Raw genomic sequence first — 23727 nt, 5'->3', positions numbered from 1 at the left:
GGTACAAAATAGCCAATTTCATAGTACACATGTGGATTAGGTTCCCTTCTTTGAAAACGCGCCGGAATGCCCATGTACCAATTACGCCCCGGCGGTACAGGCGGGAGCTGTGGGGCCATGTTTTTGGCTGTTCTTGCGCCTGTTTGTGCTCGGGCTTGCCAGATTGTCTGCGGGTAGCGTTTGTGCCTGCTTTGATTCGGTGCCAGTGAGGCCTCCCAGGCTCTTGGCACCCTGACACCTCCCCATCAATACGCTGGCACCGTGTGGTATGGGGTATCAAAAATGACCCAATTAGAGGATGGCAATGTGTTCTGACAGGCACTACCTGGTCGGGTGTGTTTCAAACTGCAATCTGTCTGTATTGCTTTTCTTTCTTTCTTTCTTTCTTTCTTTCTTTGGTGCACACTCTAGTCTTCCTTGTCTCTCTGCTTCTCTCTGTCTTCTACTACATTATGTACACCTTACTCAGAGCAGGCAACACAGAAGTGAGTGGGTCCGCCTGCCTTGACACCCTCTCTTTATACGCTTCTTTCAGCTGTTTGCTGTAAACATTCCAGCATTTTGCAATTGTGCAGATACGAGGGGTTTGGTTTTGACTAAGAACACTGTGATTAAAGTGCTCAGTGACAGAAACATTATCCACAGAGTTGGCTTGTCAGTGTTCCTTGCCATGACTGACAAGTCTCTGGATCCTCTTTTTCTATGCCTCTGGTTTTCTCTGCTGCTCTCTATCCCCCCGTTGATTTTCTTGATCTGCCTGTTCAGTTGGAATCTCTGCCAGCGTGAGTTTATCTGTTTGCACGATGTCTGCAGTTGTATTAAAGATGACCCTAAAAAGATTTTCTGTTGAGTTTTAAAATGTAAAAATGCATTACATACTATTGTAATAATACTAGTTATTCATTATATAATTGCCATTTATTTATTTTGTTCTTGAGTTTGTTCAACTAAATGTAATGGCCTAAAAATCCAGATCCATCTGAATGCTTTACCTTATATACTTATTTTTCTACGTACTTGCTACAACGACCTGATAAAAGACTTATTGTAGGTTAACCCCCTTTCCACAAACAAAGATATTCTATCGCACAACCCGATTGTATACTGTATATTATTCTCTCTTAAATGAAACTGTGCAAAAGTGCAATCATATGCCATGTCTTTTAGCTCCCACTAATGTTTTGACACCATTATGCGACTGGCAGTCTGTGTTATAAGAGTTAAAAAAATTGTCTTCAGACAGGGATTTCTAGCAGAAACTGTTAAATGTATATTTTTATTGTAGGGCTGCAACTAACAATAATTTTCCTTGTTAATTTATCTGTTGATTATTAATTAGATGTTTAATCTATAAAATGTCACAACAAAGTAAAAAATGTCCGTCATTGTTTTCCAAAGCCCAAAATGACATCTAGAGACTGGAATCAGAGAATTTATACTTTTTTACTACTTACTTTTTTTTTTTCTTCAAAAATTACTCAAACCGATTAATCTACTATCAAAATAGTTGGCAATTAATTTATCTATTGGTGGCTCTAGTTTAATATAGAGACTGGAGAGTTGAGAAAGAGTCTGTGACAGCTTTAATCCACTTCAGAAAAGACGGGAAGTTACACAAAGTAGAGCATTTAATTTTCCATTTGTGGACTTAGATATAATTGTAGTAACCTGACTGATGATTAACTGAAATTATTAGTATTTATCATATTTTCAACCTTTACACAGCAATCCTCTTTTGATTAATTTTCACCTTAAAATGCTACAAACCAGCAGCCAAATTTCCTTCCTGCTCATTTTGTATTATCACTACTTTTAGTTCCTTCTCATTACATGTAATGCCTCAGTTGTTCCATCTGAGAGCCTACTGTGAAGATTTGGCATCTGATCCCCTCTGGCATGATACTGGTCATGAGCTGAGTCCTCACAGGTCTCGACTGGCATGTTAGAGCAAGCTGCCAGCCTTGATGGGCAGTTGGCGCCAGGTCCACTACCAGCTGGTGAGGTTCTGTGCCATTCTCAAGGCCATCAGGCTCATCTGTCAAAACTCCTGCGACTCCTCCTCCTATGTGTATTAATGAAAGTGTCACTCTGCTACCTTGAGTAAGCATACATTACCCATAGAAACCTTGATTTAAGGTTGTTTTATGGGAATATCAGTGTTTTTATAATGCATTTGGAACACATATAGTGGAGAAATGGTATTTCAAAAAACATTTACCCTCACTGAAGTAACAAAAAAGGATATAATAGTGGATATAGAGCCAGGGGCGATTCTAGGATCAGACCTTTAGGGGGACTCAGCCCCTAGTGAGAATGTGACATGGATACAGTGCAAAAGTGTTTTCTAAATCAGTTATAGATAATCTCTGAGGTAGCTACTGAAAAACGACGTCAACTAACTTTTATATATTTCTGTTTCAATTTGGGCTCTAACCTGCGCCATGACCATTACCAACTCTTCTCTAGGGACCACCCAGAAACTTTACAACCATCTCCTGCTCTCCATCTGACAGATTAGATAGAGCGAGACTCAGCAAAAGTCTGGCGCAACCACCTCCGATGGGCCAAAACTGTGTTTCTGTTCATGGTAAATGTTGTCCTCTGTCACTAACAGACAAGTTCACAAACTCTCACTTTCTTTGAAAAGTGATTTATTATTAGAATATTTAGGGGGCTTGAGCCCCCCTAAAAAGGGTCTAAAATTGTCCAAATATAGAGCCCTGGTCACTGTGAAACTTGCTGCTATACGTCTTCTCCACTTATATTTCAACCTTCCCCAGTTTCTGTCTAAGCTATTCGTCTTTCGAGTAATATACTTATATACTGCTCATGTACTTTCTGTGTGAGTGTGTGAGTCTGTGTATGTGTGTGTGTGTGTGTGTGTGTGTGTGTGTGTGCGCTTCCTCTGCTGATTGATTGGATGTGCGGGTTGAATGATCAAAAAAGCTTTTACGATTATAGGACAACTCTTTCTCTTAAGGCACCTGTTAAGTTGTTTGTTGCCAGCAGAAACGGACACTTCATCATGCTACCGTAAATGATTTCTTTGCTCCCTCACCCCGAGCTCCCTTTTCCTTGTTTCATTCTATAGGGAGGATATTTTTGCAGGAAGCCTCCCATTCTTGCAGTGAAGACTAAAAAGGATGTAGTGCTGTTTGAGGACAATAGCTTTTCTACGAGTAACGGTGTCTCGGCTAATTTGTACGACTTGCCACATCCTGCTGTGGCGCAACAGCTGAGTGCTTTCAGAGAAAGACTGATTTGACTTTGGCCATTATCTTTTGATAGATAACGGGTCTGCAGGTGCTTTTCTCAACCCTCAGGGTGTGGTTTAGAAGATTGAGGACAAGTTTTTACCCATTGACATTGATGCAATACAACCCAGAAGCAAGGGTACTAATGTCTGTGTGGAGTCCACTCAATCCTGGTGCCTAGTGTCCTCTCCTTGGCCCAGCCACTGCCCGCGGAGCCCCTTAACCAAGGAGTGTGCCCACCAACCATGAGTCATTAAGGTCTGTGTTTAGACAGGGCTAGTGGTCGTTGTGTTGGTAAGGTAATGTATAGTCTCACGATTGACTCTGAATTCAGTGGAAGTCCACTCCAAACTCCTTTTTTCTCCAAGAAAACAAAAGAACAGAAAGAAATGAGACATACAAAGTTAGATGTTACTGTTGCAAAGGTCTAAGCAGAGGATTTTTTTGGTACGTTTCACAACTCATTTAGCCGAAATTTATGTGTTGATTACTCAAAAATAACTTTAAATACAGGCAAAATGTTTTGGCAAAGTGATATTACTCTTATTGCAAGCAAACAAGACTAAACTGGTATTTATCTTGCATAAGCGGAGCAATTTCTGTAGGTATGTTTTGAATGGCAAGAGTTCATAAGTATTGGAGAAAAAAAGATCACACTTTGCAATTAATTAAAGTAAATCCTTTTAGTGTAGTTTTTACCACATTTAAAAGCCTGAAACTTGACCATTAACCTCCAAATGGATGTTAAACACCACTAGTGTTCCCATTCCCCTTTCTAAAAACAATGTGCCACAAAAAGGACTGTAAAATGAAATGATGAGTTTTAAATGTATTTTTTCAGGCAAACTCAATTAGCAGCATGTTTTTTTTCTCCCCTTTTGCAAAGAGCCCTACATTAGCACCAAGGCTGGCTAGTTATTATTTCCAACGCGGACATCTTTACAAATGATTTCTCTCTGCCTTTCCACCACTGCCTGCCGTGTGCCACTATGTTCCAAAGTGGGCTCCAATTATGAAAGCATTAAAAATGCTAGTGAAAGATTTAGGTACATTACACCACTCAATGACATTCTACTCGCCATTATGTTATTAGCAGAGCGCTATGTGTAAAAAGGGCCTTTAATTGAGAAAGTGTTGTAGAAAATACATTTAAAACTACCACTGTTACCCTCCCTCCCAACATCATGCACTGGCAGCTGTGCCCGCTGTAAAAAGCTTCTCATCTCAGACGATTTGGCTAAAATCCCTCACTCATGACAGGTCTTTAGGGTAGGACCTACACAAGTGCAAGTATGTGCACACATACTGTATTGTCTACTCTCAATCTCTTCATGGAAGCCCTTTTATAAAAAGTCAAATATTAAGACCGAATTAACATGGATGGATGCTGAAACTAATGATAATCTTCATCATTGATCTTCATCTTCATTATTGATAAATCCGCTGATTAAAACAGTACCGTGATTAATCAATTAATATTCTTGTCTGTAAATTGACAGAAAAGACTAACATGCTCATCTCAGTTTCCCAGATCCAAAGGTTACGTTGTCAAATTCCTTATTTTGTAGGACCAGTCCAAACCCCAAAGGTATTCAATTGCTGTCATAGAAGAATATGAAAACTAGCAAATCTACAATTTGAAGAAGCTGAAAACAGTTGATCGATTAATAAACTAATAGTTCCAGCTCAAATGTCAATTCAAGTTGGTTTCATTGTTAGGTGTGAGTTTTCTAACTTTGCGTTTTGTATGCATGTATGTTCTCTGTTTTTAGTGCATTTTAGTGTTCATCTCATTGGTTTGTGAAAGTAAAAAAACTAAAAACACATAGGCGCAAGCAATCTGTCATTGAAGTCACAGCATTACATTCCCAATCATTTGAAAAAATATGTTCATCAATTAAAAGGAAATGTGCTGTATGTGTCTAATACATATATATATATATATATATATATATATATATATATATATATATATATCAGAGTCCATCTTCCTCTTATATGGCAGAGTAACAGATGGAGTTTGGGTTCTGTCCTTGCATCCACACACACTATGCGTCATCTGTCATTACATTCAGGTCATTGTTTGGAGCTCAGTGGCAGCGTGACTGAGTTGGCCACGGCTTGACAACTGTCTCTGTTTCACACAGACAGGGAAAGAATATGCAGACACCCTCAACACTCAAGGGGCCGAATCTGTGTGCCATTGTGTGGCCTAGTTCAATTTCTCGAATTAGGACTACGATGTTATCCAGAATTATTGAAAAGAGTACATCAAAATAAATTTCTGCTCCTGCCTATTCATGTGCATTATATGTGGATACTATTATATTGTGAAGAATCTGTTACATGTTGCCTCCTGTCATGCATGTTTTGTTTTTTTGAATGACATCTACGAGTCTACTGTGCTACCTTACAAACAGGTGGTGTTGTGTCACGTTGTATTGCATTGTAAAACAATTTGATTGTGTACCCCATTGGAATATTTGTCTTTTCCCTTACCTGGGACATAAACCCACGATTGCATGACATATAATCGAAACAGAGTAAACAATAAATGCGTGCATCACTGGATCATCTCAGAGTGTTGTATTGTAATGATGACTAAGTAGTTAAAATGCACATAAAAGATGGTTACATATTGTAACTCTAGTTCTGTAATCATTAGTGGAACAGCCAAATCACTTATTAGAGGGATCTCTGCCTTTGATGATACAACTAGAATTTTAATATGTTTGTGATTTATTGGCTTACACAGTAGTGCCTAACTCTCCCCCTATCATTCCTGCAAAGCAGTAGAGGAAAAACGGCTGGCACCATAATTTGTGATAGAAGCCTGTTTAGCAGACTTGTTTTACTTGTGCAAATGCATCCAACCACAGAGATGGATTATTTTGACATTTCTGTATAGAGAACCACAGTGTACAGAGGAGGTTCTGTGCTTATTTCACCATATTAGAGCATTTTTTGCGCTGCCAAACCTGGTTGTACTTTTCAAGATCCACTGGGTAGCCAACTGGTAAGCCAAAGCTTTACAGTCTCTTATGCCTCTTTGGCCACCGTTGGGCACTGCGGGGCAAAACAAGTGGTGGAGCACAAACAGTTGGTCCGTGGTAGATTAGATGCGGCCAATAAATGCTGAGAAAGCCTTCAAGGCCCAGCCTCTGAGTACTGCATGTTTTTTTTGAGACCAATTTAATTGTGTGTTCACTATCCCAAAAAAGATAGATGACTATGAAGCTGAAATCTGCTTATATACACATTCATTTTAAAACTGTAATCTGGCATTCACTCATTTTATTAACTAACAACTCGGACAATAAACCGTATCACAACACCAATAGTTTCTTCCCAAGACTCCTTAACCACAGCTTAATTCATCCATCTCTTCATCCAACCATCCAACCCACTTGTGCCTTCCCTGAGCTCCTGCAGAGGCTGATGGGACAGGTTGTTATTAATGCCTTTGGAGTTTAGAGTTTTCAGATGCATCTCTCTGGCCTTGCTCTAGACCTGCAGGGTCAGGGCTGCCATATAGGCTGCTGATTATATATGTATGCATAAATCTAACTATAAGCTGGCCTGACAGTGTGTGCAGTTGTTCATATGTGTGTTCCCCATACTTGTTTGTGTGGTCATGCTAAAGAGATAGGGAAACTAAGGGTGTAGGCAAGTAGTATTGAATGAGACTGTATACAGTGTGTTAGGCTAGTTGAAGTAGACATTTGCTCGTGCACCTCTTTGGCTTTCTGTATTCTGATACATATAGTAGATCATCACCCATCATCCTCCAAAGGGGCACACCTGTATTTTACATCTTTCAGGTGGCGAGTATTTACCAGAACCAAAGCCCCCTGTCACTCATGTACAGTATGTTCATATATTAATAGCATTGCCTAGTGGCACGCTTCAACTGCACATTTTACATTCAGATGAATAAAATATATCCTTTGAAATCCATTTATTAATAAGAACTATTGACCAGCAGTATTGACTGAAGCTTGAGGGCCTGTATCCAATAAAATCTGTTAACCTTGTGCCTGCCAGGAAGTGTGGAGTCAAACCAACTTGAAGTAGCAGAGGGAAATAAAAAACCAAAAACATGTGTTTGTTAAGTAAATGTAATATGTAGTATATAATTTGAGCAACACCTCAACACACTCAAACAGTGCAGTAGAACACAACCAAGCTAAAGCAAATCATTGTTAAGATGAGACCTGCGTTGAATCTCAGCTGCATCCTTCTTTCCTTTATTTTAATATTGTTTTTGTATCTTTAGCCAGGTATACTGATAACACACACAACTGACTGTTCCCTCTCCTATTCAAACCTAGCCACACTAATGCTTCCACCAATGGCTACAACCACATTTTCTGTGTGTGTTTGTGTGCGCGCAGCTCTTCCCTGCCTTTCACTACTGGTTAGGGGGCTAACACCTCTTTCAGGTTAAGTCATTTTTTTCCACCACAAAAAAGAGAGCGAATAGCAGCATTTTGCGTTCCCTCCTCCCTCCTTCTTTTCCTCGCCCAACTCATCTGTCAATGAAAGACACAGTTTTGCCACAAGGCATTGTGTGTTTAGCGGTGGTGCCAGCAACTGCCATTTGGGTGCAGGGAGGCAAGGGGATCCCACCCCCTTTGAACTGCTGCCAAGCCAGCCAGCTTGCACCTTCTTTAATAACTTCCCCCGAAGGCACTTCCTTTTTTTTCTCTCCCTCTCCCCTCCTCTCTCTCTCTTCTTTTTTCCTCTTTCTCTCATTCACTCCCACCCTCTTGCCTCTTCTATTTTTTTAAATGACTGCAGTTTTCACGGGTAAAGCTGTGATGCTGATAAGAAAGGTAAGGCTGCTTTTAACTGACAGCCTGACATCCAATCTTTGTGGAAAACGCACGCAAAAGAGAAGAGGGTTAAGAGCATGTGTGGACTTACAGACAGAGGTGTATAGAATGTGTTTTCTAGAATAAAATGTTGCTGATTTTTGTAGAAAAGAAAAAAGTATTTGGATGGGTCGTAACAGTATTACAAATCCACTTAAATGTGTTCTTTTGTTCATTTATAAAAATCTTCTATAGGAGTCTATGAAGTCACACACATCTATACATCTGCCTCAAAATAAGACGTTTATAATTTACATATTACATAAGCAATTTATATTAACATTATTATAGTTATATAGTGTTCTGAAGTAAGAAAATAAAAACTGTTTTACTTTATGTATACATATAGTGAACTAGAAAGGACAGAAAGTTAGCGGAATAGTGGAATAAATATAATATGCATTTAAAAAAATATAATATTTTCATTTAATTAATTTTAAAAAAGTACAAAACAGACATAGACAGATACTAGGTGAAGGAGAGAAACAGAAAATTCTTATTTTTACCCTGCCTGACTGTGATTCTTTTTCCTTCCTGTCACATAGCCAGCCTCTGTCGGCCTCTCAGGACGGGGTTAACAACACGCACCATAAAGGCACCCTGTGAACTCCCGACCTGTCAGTTCCACTGTACAACACCATGGCCCCGGGACAGACAAGCCAGAGTGGAGAGGTAAAGTGAAAAAAGGCATAGACCTGGCTTAGAGCACAGTAGGCAATAGGTATCATATTAAGGGTGTGTAATACACTATGTCACCTCAATGGCGTATGGGCCATTAAGGCTATAACCTCATACACTGGTGTTTAGTCTGTCACTAGGGATTATTTGGAACAAACAGGCTTGCCTTGGTGTGGTTGTTTGTGTATTAATACAAGCGTATTCGGATTGTGAGTGTTGAAAAAATGTATTATTTGTGTACTGTGTGTGTGTGTGTGTGTGCACGTGCATATCGTACTTTGCACGTTTTGTCAGTGTGACGGTGTATCAAAGGATGGCCGGTGGGGGGTGGCGCTGAAAATGAGAATGTAAATACAGGCGTGAGCTCACCCGCCTCCTCCCACCCCACCATCACCTCCTCGTTGTCGTCCTCCTCCTTTTCTTCCTGTGTGAGGGTGAGCCAGCTAGGGGGTGACCTTGCCCAGTGTAATTAAAGTGAAACACCTTGACTTGTCACCATTGCCTGAGACAGCTTAAATCTCCCTAATGTAAATGGAGGCTGCCGCTGACGTGCTGCTAGGCATGGCCACGGAGAAGATACAAGCGCTGGTGATCCATCTCTGTGCCAGTGCTCTAACACACACACACACACACACACACACACACACACACACACACACACACACACACACACACACACACTCCCCCTCTCTCGCTCCCACTTTTTTCTTTTTCTTACTCTCTTTTTCTCACACACACACACACGCATGCACACACTCCTTCTCCTGCTCCCACTTTGTCTTTTTCTTAATCTCTCTTTTTTACACACACACACAAACACACACACACACACACACACACACAAACACAAACATGCTCAATATTTATTTCTCTTCTTCTCTCTGTCTTTCATAAACACCCTTCTTCCTCTCTCCTCACACCCATCCTTGGCATTATGCAACCCCCACCTCATCTTGATGTCCACTGCCTTTATTTATTTTACAATAGACCACACAATGCTTAGCTTTATAGCACCAGAAGCCGCAATGCCTCATGGGATAACTTAGGTGTTGTGGTGAAGGAAGGCACAAAGATGTAAAGATTCAGAAGGGAGTCAAATTATTAGTCATGTCAACAAGAACACAATACATTTGTTTCCTGTTCAGCATTATGATTTATAGGAGAAAGATCACAGCGCATTAAGGATTGTAGTGGATGCAGCTTATTAGGTGTTTCCAAGTGCAACATGTCTTTGAGACTTCCCATGCTGTTCTGCAGCATGACTTTCTTTGTTTTCCGGGCCACCCAATCAGGTTGATTGATTGATTGATCCTGTTTTTTCACTGAGGGCAAACACATGGCTCATATCTACTGCCAGTCTCTTTGGGAGTAGGCGTGGATAGCGGTACAGAGATGGCAATTAGCAGTGAAATTCTGTTGACTTTGCCCTTCAATTAAAGCTCTGTTATACAAAAGTCTCGTTGACCCGGCTGTCCTGCCCTCTATTAGAAGTCATGGCAACACATTGCTGAAAGACTGCGTACTAAATTCAAGGCTCATTTGCAGTTTGGGGAACCGGGGACTGCCTCAAACGACAACAGAAGCAGGACCAGGGGCTCCTGCCAAAAAATCGCCCTGTCTGAATGCCACAATGGCATGTGAAAGAATGCTATGTGCCCCCTGTGCCAACTTTACCAGTTGCCAATGCCCTGTGCCAGCCCCTCCCCCCCTCCCTCCTATGCCCTGCCCAGTGCAGTGGGCACCGTGACAGGAGCCAGACGCCCATCATGTGTCTGCACCAGGCAGCGTGCCCTCCTGCCCTGATCCCTGGGGCAGTGCCGGTACTATCCTGCACTCTTCTCCGAAAGATGCCAAGGATTGTGGGTGGTGCCAGGCAGTGGATATGTCCCGCAGTGCACACACACACTCTGATGGGTTTTAGGAGGCCCAGTGGTTGCATGGCATTGCCAACTGAACAGGGAATTATCCTGGCTGAGAGGGTTGTTTCTCTGTTTTTCTTACCCTCCAGTAACGTCTTTCCTGTGGGCATCTTCTCTTTTTTGGTAGAAACATATAGACCGGTGTTGATTGAGGTAGAGTCCCTAGTGTCTGATTACTAGCTCCTTAACAAACAGATACAAAAATAAAGAAATATTTTATGATCCATGGGGAGCTGCTCGCTTGTGAAACTGACAGATTAGATAGTTTATCCACAAAGGCAAAACCATATTTTCTTTTTTTAATAATAGACCTCATAGACCGCATCATAGACCGGTAAAGGTTTAAACAGCAAGGCAACCGAGAGAGACAACAAACATGCTGCTATTGTGATGGACAGCTTCCACTATGAGGTTCAGTATGCCAATGTGTTCGGTGTGTGATGTAGCAACTGCTTCAGCCACGGGGGTCTATAAGATAAAAAAAGGAGAAAGAGAGAACGCGTGGGAGAGAGAAAAGAGAGAGAGTAAGCAATGAGCTCAGGTGGGTCTGACATCTGCATTCACTTCCTGTCTTTTTCTGTAGGGAGGGATGGAGGACGGGGGAGAGGAGAAAAGGAAAGGGCGGTTGGGGGGGTGGGGGCTTGAAAAAAACAAGTGCGAGATGAAGGCCTTTCTGGAGGCTACAAAGGGGCTGCACACTGGAAAAGGGCTGGGGAGCCCTCAATGGGCCTGAAGAACACACAGACAAAACTTTGGAAGGAAGAAGGCATGTCTTACAATGGTACCGGGCCCCATGCTTGGTTCAAAGAGCCAGTCAGAATTACAGAAAAAGGAAGAGAGCGAAAGACAGAATGGAAATGATGGACCTGCTGGGAAGTATAGTAGTACTAGCAGTAGGAGGGGGAGACTGGTGTATATGCTGGGCAAAAGGCCACCGAGTTTTCTCAGCTATTCATTTTAAAACAAATCTGTTCATCTGTTCAGGCAGGCGCAGTCAAATTGCATCTGGGTTGGAGTGGGTTTTGTCTTGGTCCGGATAAGAACTTGGCTCAGCTTTGTAACAAGAGGGAGGGACCACACACAGAAGGTGCAAAAGCCAAATTTATTTATTCAATTAATAGGAAACATAAAATGAGGTGTGGATATGTGGAAGGAATTCAGTGGTGTTAGGCATGTACAGTATGCATTAATGAGCGTATGTGTGTTGCAAAAGGTGTAAACCTAAACTACAAAAAAGTGGAGGCCATTAGATGTTGAGGCTGACTAGCAAAGGAGAGCACAGGTAGAGAGTTTTTTGTTGTTGAGTGTAAAGGATAGCTCAGGGCTTGTTCCCTTTTCTATCCATAAACACACATATGAGGGGAGGAGTTGCAGAAGGAGCCCAATTGGGAGGATTGGAGGCAGGGTGTGACAAAATTAAAATTAGTTTTAGTTTTTTGTGTCATTTTTTTGTCTTTTTACTATAGGTTATTAATAAAAGAAAATAGAATAAAAAATTAAGATGGAGAATAAATAAGACCAATAAATAAATACATATATTAAAAAATATAAAAAAGTGAACAGAACAAATCAAAATTTCTTTTTGTGCCTTTGGCCCCTCCCACCTTTCAGGTGCAAGCAGTTGCCCTAACGAACCACCCATGCGAAAACAGAGCAGCACATGAAGGCCAGACGGGTGGGCTAGCACTGTCCTCAAAAACAAAACAAAAAAGGCCCACCGGTGCTCCATGTGTGGCCCTGTGCTAAAAGTTAGGCCTAAGAGTATGGAAGGAAAAAAGAGGAAGAGGGGGAAATGAGAATGGAGATGGGGAAACAAGTAATTACAAATGAGGAGAGTCTGTGGGAAAGGAGGTGAGAGGGAACAGGGGATACACTATTGATGATGTCATACCATCACTGCAGGGATTCACATAATCATTTCATAGAAAATAAGTCTGTATGTTTGCAATAATGCACTCTCACAACTACAATTTCTCATATATTTTCTAAAGTTTGATTTTATTATTTTATAATTACATTTAAAATGCGTAATTGGGATTCAATATCTATTATGTGTATTTTATAAGAACAAGTAAGTGTCAAAGAGTTGCACTGGCATGGCAGTTAGCCTAGGCATTCTTTGTGGACACAGCACACAAAGAGAGAAAGCGGGTGACAGTGAGCTGTTTGTATGTCCTTGGGATGCCAGTGTCATTGTCAAGGCTTATCAGAATCTAGGGGCAAAGAATGAGCGGAGGGAGGGATGAAAGGGAGAGAAAATGGCAAACGAAAAATTCTCAGGGCTTTAATAAAACTTTATCAATAGTTACCTTAGCTCTGTCTCCTCCATGCCGCCACAACCCCCTCCCTTTCCTCTTCTACTCTGTGACACCATGGCTGTAATATTCACAGAGCTCTGGGTGCACGGCAGCGGGAATCACGTTTAACTTCACCAATTTCTTATTGCCTGTCAGTCTCTCTAATTTGATCTGGCGTTGGACAGTTACAGTTTTGGACAGCAGAGTCACGGCACATATTGGCAGGGAGACTGGCAGCTAATAAAAGCCAGCTTGGTATTTACTCCCCTTTTCCTTTTATTTATAATATATCTCAATATTGTTATTATGAATATATATGCATTTAAGCCTCACCTATCTCTCTGGATGGCCTCTCGGTTAATAATATGTTATTGATTTCCATACCGGACTGGCTATATATCTGTTTTAATTTAAAGGCCTTATCACTCCCTCTTTGGTTCACGTGAACCCTTCCTTTATTTCTTTTCTTTTTTCTTTTCTACAGGCATTATTAAGTCTCTGTAGGGGTATAGGTAACATGTTTTTTACAGTCTTACTGGTTTCTTTATATGAGGAAGGGATACTCGTTACAGGCCCCACAGCTTCCCCAAGTCAGCCTTCATCTTTTCTTTGACAGATTGGATCAAGGGCAGAGCGGGTCAGATAGTGTGCCTAGATTTAGTTGCGGAAAAATTAGAATAGAATAAAGAAAATAATGGGGGGGGGAAATGATATACTCACAGACATGGCATGGTTGTTCTACACTAAAAGTACTGACCCTGGTGTAATTTGATAAAAGTCATTAATAGTTTATCCAGATGCTGAACTTGATTTTCTAGTCTATCTATACAGAGGACAACAGGGACAAACTGCCTCACCAGTGAAACCTTTGGCCAACCCCATTGGCTAGTTAGACCTCTGAGGGCACTGCCCGCCCTCTATCCCCCTTGGCCCATCTCTTACCACCAGAATGTTAAAGGGATGGAGATGAAGGAGAGGAGGAAAGGAGCAAAAGGGGGAGAAGGAAGATGAAGAGGGCTCGGTGAGAAGGAGGAATAAGCAGTGCATCTATATATGCGAAATATATGCGCCATCAGCAGAAAAGGGCCTGAGTCAGCCTTTTGCCAGGCCTTGCCGCATGCTAAAACACATAGAGGCAAAGCCCATTAAAAATGAATGCCACACGATAATCACATTCACACTTAAAATTTAATGTTGGTATGCTACGGCCGACAAAGAGAAGGCGACATAGGGCTCTGTAATTATGACCGTGTCTCCTGTACTTCACACTTTGAGGTGACGCCTTTGCATGGCCTCTGGAAGTGCTTTCTGATTCAAGGGGAACCAGGGGCAGGTCATGTAGCCTAATTGTTGCAATTAGCTTAAAGGACTACATAGACCATACTGACAAGGAGAGAAGCTCTGTCATAAGTCTTTCTCGAGTGTGGTGGAAGATAAATCACACATATCATATTTCCCACTTTTTTGTGCATGTGTTTGTCCTGATCCTGGAAGAGGGTCTTCCTGAGTTTTTTCCTTTTTAAAAGATTTGTTAGGGAATTTGTCTTCCGAATAGTGTTTAAGGATGGAGGGTGTCTGTAAAAATTATAAAGCCCTTTAAGTCAAATTTGTTGTTGGTTTTGGGCTACATTAGCTAAACATGATCACTGTGCACCATAACTTAATCCTTAAACAAGTAAGCATTTCCTTCGACAGTACAGAAAGGACAGTAGAAAAGGGAACAACTCCATCACCCACTAGCCGACCTAAAAGCTTGCATGCCCCTGGAGAGAGTGGGAGGCGGCCTGGGGGGTACTCATTTGGGGAGGCATCAGAGACAATGGGTGGGTGGTGGCGGGAATGATTGAGGGGAGGAGGGGAATCCACTCAAATTGTAGCTCAAGTAGGCTGAAGATGGCCGAGAAGTGCACTTCTCTTCAAAGAAGGCAAATTAATGTTCTTCTTGCCCAAACATAATATTGTCAGAGAGGTGCACAAAAGGAGACTCTCACCAGTGTTTCCTTGTGCTTCTGTCTGAGTGTGTGCATACAGCATGTGCATGTGTGTAAATGTGTGGCCATGACGGCCCCACTTAACCTCTCATCCTTGGTCCATAAGAGAGTACAAACCTCCTCCTGGTCCTCCTTCAAGGTCAGGCTGGAGTTTCTAAAAGACAGTCTCCCAGTCAATTTTACCTCCTTATTCAGGCAAAGGATATCTCTTTTAACCTTTTACACTGCTTCTCCTTCCTCCCGTCAATTACAAAAACCCTGGGCATCTTCTTTTGACAAAAATTGGGCTTTGGGAAGAAAGGAAAAGACAAAAAAGAAAAGAAAAGCAACACACTTTTGAATGAATGAAGAGAGACAGCAATGCAATCTATAATAGGCTAGACAGAGGTTGACTGGTTGAGTGAAGCTAGTACTATTCATCTCCCAAAGATGCTTTTTGCTCTGTTAGTCTTTTCTCATTGCGAAATGTTTAAATTTAAACTTTGGACCAATAAAGACCGGCTCCTTGGACAATATTGGACAATATTATTTTAAATATATATTCAGTTTGGTTTAGTTTATAGCAGATCATTCTTCTAATACCAATTTATTGAAATCATACATATGTAAAGGTGAAAATTATGCAAAGATCTTCTATTTTGAGACAACTAGACCAATAAAATGAATAGACAAGTGTCAAACACAGACAAAGGCAACGCTACCTATAAGAGTGAAGTTTCTTTATCTAGGTCACAATATGTGGAACAATTTCAACAGATGGGCTGCATAGTACTCCCCAGGCGAACAGAAGTTAGTTTCTCCTTTCTTTCTCTTACTGTTGCCCCTTTACCCCTCCTCTGCCTTAAAGGATTCCATCATCGGTAGTTTGTTGCAGGCATATTTGAGTGCATGTCACACATGTATACAGTGTACACACACACACACACACACACACACACACACACTCACACACACACACACACACACACACATAGATAGATATACACATACACATACACACATTCACTCTCATTCTCACACATACACTGTATGGACTTTGAAGGAACAAAGACAAACAACGAAAAGGGGCCAACTAGGTCAGAAATAATTCCTTATCCTTACTTAAAGAGGAAATATTAAACTAGTAATAACCAAATGACATACAAGAGTTTGCTTTACATTAATGTATGTATGTATGCATGTATGTATTCCAATATGGTAATGAAAAATACAATTTTAAGTGTTTTATGTTATTTTAAAATGGCTTTCTTAACTAAATATTTAAAAAATTAACAAATCCAGAAAAGTGTTTGGATTCCCTCCCTAACTTAAAGCGAAAGAGAAAAAAAAAGAAAGGAATTCTGCAAATGTGACAAGCTATAAAACTTAAGTTATTTATTTAAGAGTATTTTCAATCCTTGTGAAAGTGAAATAGTGATGGAAGGAATCCTGTTGGAATTCTTTAAACACACACACAAACACACACATCCCATTGACAGACAGTATATGAAGTATGTGATGAAAAAAGGCACGTTGGTTAGATGTAGGATGCTGTTTGGAGATCTTGTGGTCCATCAGCAGCACAGACAACAGAGGGGTAACTTTGGAGAACACACACCAACAACAGAAAAGTGGTGGTTTGGTGGTGGAATGCAGAAGATGGTGTACAGTATGTGTGTGTGCTCGACTGTGCATGAGAGACATCAAAATAGAAAGAGACCGTCAGAAGTTGAGTGTGTGAGTGTAGAAGGGGTCCCATATAATGGAGAGGCTCCACCTGTTTACACTTCTTTGCCCCCAGCATTCTTGAGCGGGCCCCTTTTAGAGGGCCCTCGTTCCCGACAGCCAGCTAACTGCTCTTGGGGAGCCCTCCGCAGGGACCACAAAACAGCTGAAGCCTCGAAGGGCTTCCTGAAAGGGAGAGGAAGGAGCGTACGGGAGGCGAGGACATGACAAAGGCAAGGTAGAGCAAGAATAATAGCAATAAAACTAAATGGAGAAAGCAAGCAAACAGTGACAACTTAAAAGAGTGTATCACTAGTGAACCTCTTCCAAACAAGCCTTTCTAATGAGGTCCGCTAATAATACAGAAAAGGAATGGAGAGAAAAGCAAAGGGGAGAGTGAAGCAAAAAGCAGGAGGGGCTGGTGGTGGACAAGGAAAAGAATGAAAGAATTGGTGAATGTGTGCAAATGCCGTGTGTGTACTGAATCACTTTGTCTTTGTTTTTCTGCGACTGTACAATGACCTCTGTTTGAGGCTGGAATGAAGACAGTAGAGGACTGAGGAGTGGGAAGACGAGAGGGAGGAGGAGGAGGAGAAGGCGAAAGGGGTGTTTGGGTAGTGAGCGGCTAACAGGCTAGACACCAGGCCTTTGTGTGCAAATTTCCCAGCAGCGCCTTACCAGTTAATTAAGGAGGTCAGTGAACGAGGGAGATAGAGAGGGAGAGAGAGAGCAATGTAGTATGGTGGGGGTCTGCCCTAACGAGCTGTCCGCAGCACATGAATGAGGGGTTTGTCCTAAACTAAGCAGCGAGAGGCCAAACAATGTCAGCAGCAATTAGCAACCAGTGGTGGCCAGCCAAGGGCCCGTTGACTGAGCAAGCAAAAGATGTGAGAACCAAAATAGGAACATGAACATGCAGACACACAGTTAAAAACACCCAGGAATAAATAGGATAGAGCTAAGCAGAAGGAGGCGGGTTGCAGTGGAGAGTAGTGAAATAGGCAGAGGCGGGTCATGTTGCCTTCACCTCTTCACACAGCAAGGCCTTGACCCTGCTGGCTAAGTGCTTTGAATTTACAATACTGGTAGACGGTGGCAAAGGCCATAGGTGTAGCAGTGTGATCTGTATCCTCAAGTTACACTATGGTAGATAGAATCTCTGAGGGTGTGAAGCCCTATTCTTGATGGGATTGAACTATCATTACTGTTTCCTTTTGTAAATTGCTTTAGTAGAAAAGGCATTGAAATCTTTTTTTCCTGGACAAGTCACTCCACTCAGCTCCCCAGCAACTCTGTTTTTGGCTCCTACCATTCTCGTCTCCTGTCTGTTACCATTCTTGGCACAATACGAAGACTTCAGTCTTTGTTTCATTCTAATCTTGGAGGTGAAGTGGCCCTCTTGTACCTCAGGCTCTAATCGCTGGCAGAGACGCTGTTCTCTAGTGGTGCTGGACTGCGATGAAAACCCGACATCCACACAAAGAGAAAGAAAACTGCTGCGTTGAGGCTTTGTGTGCAAATATAAAAGCATACAAAAGCGGGAGCCTGAGATAGTGTCAGAGTTAGAATATTTTCACTCTCCAGATCTAGATATGGATTGCATATTGTTTTTTAAACGGGGATTATTTGTTGGCCACTTGTTAGGAGGAAGGACCTTTGAATGTGAGAAAGTGGAGTCTGCAGCCTGTGGGGCTGTGAAGGAAGTAGGTTGTGGTGTCGTGGAAAGGTGCGAGGGTTCACCTGCTGAAAAGATGGTCACAGAAGGGCATGAGAAATGTGAGACGTGTACTTTGTAATTGGCAAACCAGTTTCTGAACGTGCTCTCTATTTTTTTATTTTGTACATTACACATATATTCTTAGGAAATGGTTCTGAATAGGTAATCTAACTTTTTTACCATGTATTATGATTCATAGTAGATATGTTATGAATGTCTCAATTCACTTACACAGCCTATTAACACTAATTGCCCAATTCCCTCCCTCAGATACCTCTGTGTGCAGATGGATATTGCTCAAAATGTGTCAATAAGCCAATCTACAATCCATTTCATCTACAAATAAATCCATTCATATTCTCACTTGTGAAATTCAGCCTACTGTGTACTCTAAAGGCGAGAGCGATTCATTGGGAGAAGTCCCTCCTGTCCTTCAGAGCAATCCATAATGCTGCTCAGCCAGTAATCAGGGCATATAGGGGCTGGGTGATCAGTGACAAAAGCTAGGCAGTGAGACATCAACCTGCTGGAGGAGAACGGGGGAGAGGGGGGCTGGCAGGATGAGTGTGGTGGCGATGGAGGAGGAGTAATCAGAATCCCATCCAGCCTGACTCTCCAGAAATTGCCATGCAGATTTAAAGCCTATAAAGGAGGATCCTTGGACTGCTCCTTTTTCCCACTGCCACTCCAACACAGCACAGACCTCCACTCCCATTCTACCTTTCTCGCTCCCTCTCTCCGCTGTAGTTATTGGAGGCAGGTAGCTCCCAGATGCAGGGCCCCAGGTTACTGTAACCTTGGTGGTGAGATCGGCTGTTGCCTTCATGCGGCCGGCTATTTATCAAGATGGAGGGGTGGGGGATGTCTACAGAGGGGCAGAATATGCAGCAAAGGGAAATGAGCGTCCAAGACAGCTTCCCAAAAGGGTAACAAATCACCCTCCTTTCGCTAATCCACCAAGGGAGGACATGATGGACCAATGGTCACAGTATGTGGCTGTAGAGATACATGGGTTTGAGAAATCAAATATGCAGGCTCATCTGGGATTTAAAAAAAAACAAACAGTTGATAACACTCTCTCAGATGCTGTGACATAACGTCACAGCATCTGAGAGATGTATTATCTGAGAGATTTATTATCAGTTTTTTTTTTAATGTAGTACCATGAAGTGCAAAATACTCTAACAAATAACAAGTAGATGTCTTTGTTTTGCTACATTAATTTGCCCCATACTGTACATAAATACTAGGTCATAGACCCACAGACTACTGCAGTAAATGCAAATTGCTATGCAAGGCTCTACAGCATGAGTCTTATCAGCAATATCCCACTGATCGATTGCTGTGGTTGCATTATCAATCATCCATCATCGCATTGATATCTCTGCAATACCTATAATCTCACCTGATCAGAATCATTGATCAATACTGTAGCAGGATGAACTTCCGTGCCAGTTGGATTGGATGACAGTGACACAGGAATGTTGCAGATGCGTAAAACATTTGCAAATGAGCAGCCTAGACCATGACATCCCTCGTACTAAATATACAAAGAGCAGATTTGAATACATGTCTGAAAAAATTGCAGCCAAGCTGTTGGAATTTATATTTTCTAAATTTGAAGCAAAGGGAATCCCATTTCTGCTACAAAGAAATATTTCATGTGGCATATTACAACATAATTATCCCTGATCTTGCATTTGTGATGACGGGTTTCCTCCCCATTGGAGAATACTGAGCCAGTGGCTTGTAGTCAGCAGGGAAAACAGGCAGCCACGACACAGTACCGCTCAGAATCTCCTCTGCATAGGACCTTAATCATCCTGGCTCGGAGTGCATGTGCATATGGGGAGATTTGTGTGTGAGCAAGTTGTGCGTGCATGTGCATGCATGTCTTGCAGTGGGTATTTCCAATAAGTATGTATATTTGTGTGCGTCTGTGTAAGTGTGTTCTTGCTACTGTGTGCCTATGTGTGCACGAGAGAGAGAGAGATTGAGAGAGAAAACTTGTCCCTCCAATTCCCTCATGAAGCCCTCTACACCAATTTTCAACCATGGGCAATCACTCACTCAGCATACACATCTACATAGAGGCTGATGAGATCCTCCATGGGCTTTACCATGTGACTGGAGGTTGTCATCTACTGTATGTGCCTCCCCTTTGCACTTCTATCCCAATACTAAAGCCACCGGGGGGAGAAGAGGGGGTGGTATGGATGATCTACATACACTTATGATACATATGTAATCTCCTTGGGGCAAATCAGTGATACTCCATGCTATGTTTCCCTTTAAATTCGAGTAGAATCACTCAATTTTGCATGCCCATTATTGGTAGAGGTGATATGTCTTCCAGTTTTAGATGTCCTTGCACATGGATAAGGGTGCTTTAATATGCCATGCTTACCAATGACTGATATGAATGGATGTAGGTTTGTAGACTTGGGTAGATAGATCAGAGCTTAAAAGAATGTTCACCCTCAATCTGTGATGTTAACACGGGGCACTGTATGCTGAGAGTTCATTAGTGTAATTGCCAGAATATTACCCATTGGCATGGTCATAATGTATAGAATTTTAATACTATAAATCTCCATAGCTTTTTTTTTCAGCGGGGTATAGCCAACATCATCACATATTAATGACGAGAATTAACTTTTTAAGTAAAGGCAATAAAATTATGGTTCTCTCCTGTCACTAGTCTACTGTATACACTGACAACCATTTGTAACTACATCGGATTTATTGTGCACACATGTGTGCTGTAGCTGGCTTTTGTCTCCAGGGAAAAATGCTGTTTTGACGGACTAAGAGAGGGTATTTCCTTAGAGTTGCAAAACAGGGCACCCAACCCACCTCCTCGTTCTAAACACTAACCCTCTCCCTCTCTCTCTGCTGATGTCAGCACAAAGCCCGCCATGGTTCTGGGACCACAATTGCGGTTTAAAGAGTGGACAGATGTCTAGGTGGAGGGTCAATATTGGGTTTTGAAATTACCCCATTGTTTTTAAGAATAAACAATAGAATACTTTGTAACACTTTGAAGCCATCTACATAAGCGTGAACACATGACACTGCCATGACACATAAACCCTAACTATAACTTGTCGTGACATAACTGAATGACACTTACTAAAAGAAGCGTTATGTCATAAATGTTTATGACTTGTTTATAAGTATATGACACGTTCATGACAGTGTCATGTTACTCTTACGTAGAAACCAAGTAAAATGTAACCAAATACTTTGTGTCATTGATGGGTTTCATGTTGGGCATTGCGGTGACTATAGACAATATCACATTCCGCCATTAGAATCACTAAGTGGGCTGTATTATGACCAGGCAACATTTTTTATACTTGAACGCCTGTAAATAGGGTAGCACCTCAGAGGTCAGGCTTTTATCAGGTTCGCAGACTCAGATTGCTTTGCTCTTTGCTCTGTCTAACAAGGTTTTAGGTCTTTATGTATACATTCAGAGATATGTAAGTTTTAAGTAGAAACGACTCCTTTATCTATTGCTAGGTTAAAGTGTAAGGACATACACCTGCATTTATTCTAAGGCCAAAGCACACTTTAAAGCATTTATAGTGTTGCTTTAACATTTAAGTAGGCATTAGAAAGGGGAGGCTGCAATAGCTTATTCTGAAAGCACCCATTTTTTCATTTATTGATCTGACCTTCTACTGCCTAGCCGCTGGAAATACCTTTGCATGTCCTTTCACACACTCCTACATTTGGCTTGCCAGGCTGTTGTCCATACACTGTATTATCTAAAGCTTCTGAAAGTAATAGGAACAAATTTAAGTGAAAATTGAATACAAAAATATTGCTGTCAAGTTTTTAGTTTGCCCTTGTGACTGATATATAAATAATAATAAATACTATTTTATTAATACCGATGCACTTATGTCTGAGCAGCACTGTATTGCTCCTGGAGTTGAAGCTAGTTTTAATTGCTTTATACTGTATACTGTTTGGTAGTTGAATCCAGTGGTTCCCATCTAGGGGTCAGTCCCCTTAGAAGGCTCTGAAGATAAATATGAGGGGTCATGACTAATGAGATGATAAATGATTCATTTTTTTGGTTAAATATTAAACTATTTTACCTCTTTGTGTCTCAAACATTTTTTTTATAAAACCATGTGACAAGGTTAGAGGTGAAATGTCTCTGGTACAGTACTTGAGTGAATATACGTAGTTACATTCATCTCCTGGCTTTCAATACCCATCATGTAGTTAGAATGCCAATTTTTATCGCATGTAATCTATAGTGAATATCTTTTAAGATGCTGCTTGTCCACCCTAGCTAATGTTATGCCAGTTTTTGAGCAAATGTTTTTTAGACCACCAGAAAGGCATCTGGCCACTTGTCTCTTGATAGCTGTTAATCAATGCTGAGGAGCAGGTAGACCATAGTACAGGGTTTATCTCAGTTCTTCACACCACTCGGTACCCAATGGACACCTCCATTCCACCTCCTCCTCTCCTACCTTCTTACATTTTCTCTACACTCACCACATACCCATCCCCCGTACCAAAGGCCTTGATGGAACTACCACTCCTGAGAGAGTTGTGGAGGCGGAGGAGAATGGGTTGGAAAGAGGGACAAAATAGGTTGGGAGGGTTGTTAGATAGTGAGAAAGGGAAAAGGGTCATAACAATTTTGCTGACACGGTCAGAACTGTTTGTGCACATGAGAAGTAATTTTAGTGTGTGTGTCTGACCTCACACAGATCATAATAGTAATTTTCAGCTGGGTCTTGAATTGAATAAGTTCACATGCACGTTAAATACAAAAGGCCCTTATTTATATTTCATAAAAAAATAAGTTGCCACAGCATCTGCTTTAGTCTCGCCATACAACGCATAGGCAGACTTGAAGCACCATTGTCCATGATGAATTACTGGTTTACAGTCCATAAGGGTTAATACTAGTTAGTGGAGTCCTGGACATGGTAATGTGTCCATGATGTAAGGAAAAGCACGGGAGGATTTACATGTTTGCCTACATGCACAGGAGAGTTGTTCATTTACTGGCTGCAGTGCTGAGCAATACATTTGAGATAAGAGCAAGTTAGATCATTAGCAAAGAAAACATCCTTTTTAGATTGTGTGTTTTGTTTACATCCTTACCTTACCACTTGTCCAGTTCACACCTCTTGTGTACGGGGCATGCTGTTGCTTGTATACATCCCTTGACTTTTCATGCAAATTTATGTTTAAGCATAGTTGTTTGTGTGTACAATGGAGAACACAACACATACACACACACATGGGGTGGAGGGAGACC

General features: G+C 41.5%; 1 long non-coding RNA gene across 1 annotated transcript; it reads left to right on the top strand.

The window, feature by feature from the left end:
- Positions 1-2259: 2259 nt before the first annotated feature.
- LOC117946655 lies at positions 2260-23470 on the top strand. The gene is made up of 3 exons (XR_004657070.1): positions 2260-2337; positions 16420-16426; positions 23460-23470. It is a non-coding gene; the product is annotated as an uncharacterized LOC117946655 (long non-coding RNA).
- Positions 23471-23727: the final 257 nt, after the last annotated feature.

This window comes from Etheostoma cragini, chromosome 6 (genome assembly GCF_013103735.1).
Source record: "Etheostoma cragini isolate CJK2018 chromosome 6, CSU_Ecrag_1.0, whole genome shotgun sequence".
NCBI lineage: Eukaryota > Metazoa > Chordata > Actinopteri > Perciformes > Percidae > Etheostoma > Etheostoma cragini.
The sequence above is the reverse complement of the archived record's forward strand: the minus strand, read 5'-3'. Positions and strand labels throughout refer to the sequence as shown.